Source organism: Gossypium hirsutum, chromosome D04 (assembly GCF_007990345.1).
Source record: "Gossypium hirsutum isolate 1008001.06 chromosome D04, Gossypium_hirsutum_v2.1, whole genome shotgun sequence".
NCBI classification, from domain to species: domain Eukaryota; kingdom Viridiplantae; phylum Streptophyta; class Magnoliopsida; order Malvales; family Malvaceae; genus Gossypium; species Gossypium hirsutum.
In genome coordinates, this window is record NC_053440.1 from 19233750 (window position 1) to 19238792 (window position 5043).

The following is a 5043-nucleotide window of genomic DNA, read 5'->3' on the forward strand; positions in this document are numbered from 1 at the left end:
TAAGGTTTAAATTATGTAATTTCTTATAAAATGGTTTATCATGTGGCTAATTCCAAAAGAGCTATGTTTAAATGCATGAGCTTGTGGCTATGGTTGATGATATGCTTATTTCTTGTGTGTTATGCATATGAAACGGGTGTGGAAAGGAAATGAAATAGTAAGTTCATACTTGAAGTGTAAAATGCTGAAAAAGGGGAATGATGAGTTGAATTGTTGTTGTTGCAATGGAAAGTAAAGAAATACAAATTAAAATAAGAAAATTTGAAAGGGTTTAAAGTTTTATAAAACCCTACTATGCTAGGAATGATATGTATATGTGATGCTGTGGTTTTATTCACTTTGGGAGTTATTGATTATGGTTTCATGAATCTTGCTGTATTGGTATAAGATTAGTCTTGGTATGTATAAATTTTATATTTGAAATGGATTGATATGACTAAATTTATACGAGCTTACTAAGCATTCATTACTTATGTAGTTGTTTTTCCTTTACCTTTCAGATTATCGGAAGCTCGATCAGGTTGGATGCTAGTTGGAGATCTATCACACTATCTATCGATTATATCGACAGATTTTGATGTCTTGGTTAAGGTTATAATGGCATGTATAGGTGGACTTGTGGTTGATGTTTAGTTGAATGTAAGTTGATGAGTTTGACATGTATAGGTCATTTTGGGTAATGAAGCCTTGGTACATTTAGTGCCTTGTTGATATGTGTTAATTTGATAATGTGTTAAAGCATGCTTGAATAGCCAAAGTGATATATGATGAATTGACTTCAACATGGTCAAGATATGGTATACTTTGGTAAGGCTTTGAACAGATGTGCATGATTGAAATATGGTTTGTATACATGTTGATTGTTGGAACCATCTAGATATGGTTAGATTTGTGTCATTTAGATGGCCTTGATGGTTGGAGTGGAAATGATTATTTGAAGTTGTGTTTTGAATAACTAAATCAGTATGTTTGAAAGTGATTTTGACTTGTGGTCAATTATGCTATAACTTGCTATAGAATTAAACTATACATATGTATATATGGATAAGTTATGGTCAAATATGTATAAGTTAGATATATGTATATTTGGGATTCATGAAAACTATAGTTCAAATGATAAGTTCTAATGAAAAGGTATAAGTTAAGCATGACATGTTTTAAAATGGTAGCAAGGTGATCAGCTATGCATATGTGTTGTTAAGTGCTTGCTTTGAGGTTCTTTTTGGGAATACTGGTTGTATGGATAAATACCATATTGATCTAGTTTTATTATACATGTTTTAGGTATATTTTTTGAATGCTTAAAATAGGTACAAGGGCTTGTATGTATGAGCATATTTTGGGTGAAAGAAATGACTTGAAAACGGCCTATTTCTTGTCCACACAGCCTAAGACACAGGTGTGTGCACAGTCGTGTGTGACACACGGTCACGCGACACGGCTGTGTGTCCCCTTAAGTTTGTATAGGTTGCATTTCGAGAGTTACACGGCTTGGAACACAACCGTATATCCCTACTTCGAATGCCCACACGGCCTGAGACATGGGCGTTTGTCTCAACCGTGTGAGTCACACGGCCTGGCCACATGGCCGTGTGACCCCTGTAGTATGAATTTTCCTATCTTTTGCCATGAAGTTCTATATGTTTTTCATTTAGTCTCAAATCATTTCTAAAGTGTTTCTAAGGCCTCGGGGGCTCGAAAAAGGGACTTTATGCAAGTGTTTGCATGGACTATGATATGATTTATGAAATGTTTGAGAATGAATGTTTTGATGTTAAAAGTTTTCGGCAATGCTCTACAACCTTATTCCGGCGACGGATACGGGTTAGGAGTGTTACAAGGTTTATTAATTTAATTAGTTTAATTGATCTTTTAATTTGTATTCACACTACTAATTTCTGACTTGATTAGATTAGTAATTATTTTCTATAATTAATTTAATAATAATTTCTCCAGTCTACAATCCCTTGGGTATGATCCTCGAAATACTTACCGATGTTACGTTGTAACACAAATCTATATTAAAATTTGACCTATTTGTGTCACACCCCAAAATAGGGCCTAGAAGTTTTGAGGGTAAAATGAGAATTCTAGCTCTAATGAGCTCGGGAATATCGTAGCATGGTAACCCGAAAATATTTTTGTCTATGACTTTTTGAAAATCAAATTAATTTTTAAAGAATACGAAAAAGAATTACAATTTTGAAATAAAGACTAATTTGTAAAAAGGGTTAAATTCTTAGTGTTTATAAGGCAATTGAACCAAATTTTAAAATTCAACCTATTTTTCCCTTCACCTATAGCACATGCACAAAACCCCTTCCCTTGTTCTTTTAGTTGTCATCCCTTGTTTCTCGAAGCACTTCCTATTCGATTTTATTTTACAAACTTCACTCTTTTGATTTCTAACATCACCCAAGCCATAAATCTCCATAAAATTACTAGAAAAACACCATAAATTTCTCCATTATGTAACTTTTGGGTTTTTTGGATTTTCGATCAAACACTCAGTACTTCATCAACTAAGGTAACGATTCAATTCCTTATTAGTTTTTGATGTTAGCTAATCCTTTAAACTGAGTTTTTATCCATTAAATCGCATGTTTTGAATAAAAGCATAAAATTGAGTCATTAATGGTGGATATCAGGATTTTGAGTAAAAATGTGGTTTCAAATTATTTTTCAATTATTTTTATATGAATAGAAGGTTTCTAAATTGATTTTTAAGTTTGCTAAATATTTCTTAAGTTTTAATGAATTTTCGTGAAAATTGTCATAATATGTCGAAAATTTTTGCTACCATGAATTGGGTAGTTTTGCATAGTTTAAAGGTTGAGAATTAGTCATATATGAATAATTAGAAGAATGGAATTAGTTTTAGGCAAAAATATAAAGTGTAGACCGAGATAATTGAGTTTCAAGTTTGCTATGTCGAAGGTTTCAGTTTGAGGAGAATCTAACTTAGGCTTGTGTTTTTGCTTGATTTAAGAAAGCCTTTGACTGTGTGTTTATTATGCTTGTTGTGTGATTTACTTGTTGAAGCTTCAAAATCGTTAGGACCTTCTACGAGTTAAGGAAAAGTTATGTAACAACCTATTTTTAGTGAAATCAGAACAGTGGTTTTAGGACCACAAATCTAACCTCAAAATATTTATTTTATTTTTAATTTTAATGTCTACAACATGTTAGTATTGTTGTATAAAAATTTAAATTAAGAAATTTTATTGTTTGCATGCTTAATTTGATAAAAAAGACCAAATTACATAAGGTGTAAATTTGTGTTCTATAAGTAACAGGTGTCAAATTGTTATGAAATTGGAATGTGAGTGGCTTTAAATGGTAATTATATCATTATTATATTTAGTGAACAAAGATGGACATCATAAATGTAATTTATAAGTTAATGGATAAGGTTAATTTGGTAAATGAATAAAATAACATAAATTAAATTAAGGAAAAAGAAAGATATCATCTTTCTTTTCTTTCTCCATTTCCGAAATTCACTAAGGAAGCCATTAACAAAGCTTGATCATTCGGCCAACCTTTATTCTCATGCATGTAAGTATTTTTCATCCCGTTTTTAATGATTTTTATGTTTTTGGAGTCATTGTACCTTAATCTAGCTAGCTTGGGGACTACTTTGCAAAAATTTTAAAAGTATAGGGTTTTACCATGAATATATATTAGTTGTTTTTTATGTTTGATGGATGAAAATGAATGTTTGATGATAGTTGAGCAACATTTGTAAGGGAATTTTTGATGAATTTGTCATTTAAGGATTTAATTGAAAAATAGAAAAATGTTTATGGTAAAAATTTGAAATAAATGGAATATAGGGCTTGCTAGGGGCTTAATTGATATTCGGCTAGGATGGGTTGGTGCTAAATTTCATGAATTTTCATTTTTATGAGCTAGAGATTAAATTGTAATGAATTTAAAATTTTAGGGGCAAAAGCATAATTTTGCCAAAATATGATTTTTGGATTAAATTGAATAGAATTAAATTTGAATGAGCTAAATTTGATTATATAGATCAAGAAAAACAAGGTATGGATTTAGATCGGGGAAAAGAAAAAGTGTTGGATTAATCGATCGTATTTCTCTGTTCGTGTTTGAGGTAAGTTCGTTCATTTCAAATAGTGTTGAATTATGTTCAATTTAAATCCTTTTATGTTATATTATGGTATTACGAATCTACGGAAATATCCAACGAAGTTTTGGTAACTTTCAGATCCCGTTTGAACCTCAGGAATATATAGGATACAAATGACATGTCATTGAGGGTTACCGTGTTTCCAGTACTAGTCTTGTACGTCCTCCCAGTGGCTGAGTTTTAGGCATGTGTTACGATTACCTGGCAGCTTGTGTGAGCAGCACCGTGTCGGTACATCCTGATTGACAGCTTGTATAAGCAGACCCACTTATAGCTCGAGAGAGATCATTTATATGAGATAGTAGTGGTTTTGAGCACATGTTGGCACATAATGTGTGAGATTCCTGTGTATCCGATATTATTCTAGTGGTTCAACGAGTATGCAATAGGGAAGGATCGAAAAATACTTTGATAAGTAAGGCTATGAAAGTATGAAAAAGGTATGAGATGATGATGCTTTAAATATACATAGTTATATACAAGGGAGTTTGAATGTATATATATTGTGTGCATAAAAGCTATTAAGTTTTGCTATGTGTTGTTAAGTTATGTGTATATCTAGCTTGAGATGTTGTTGTTGCTTAGGCTAATGCCAAGCTAAGTTGGATTGCCTCCAATTGTTTTTTTACGATTATATTTAAATATTCAAATGGTAAGCTTTGTTTATGAATTACGAACTTACTAAGCATTACATGCTTACTTTGTGTTATTTCTTATGTGTTTTTAGATAACCAGAAGCTCGTTTAGGTTGGAAGCTTTTCGGAGATCCATCACACTATCCCTCAGTTATATTAGTATATTTTGATGATTTTGAGTCATGGTTATGATAGCATGTATTTGTATTTTTGTTTAATGAATTTAGCCATTATGTGTGGCTTGTGTATATATAT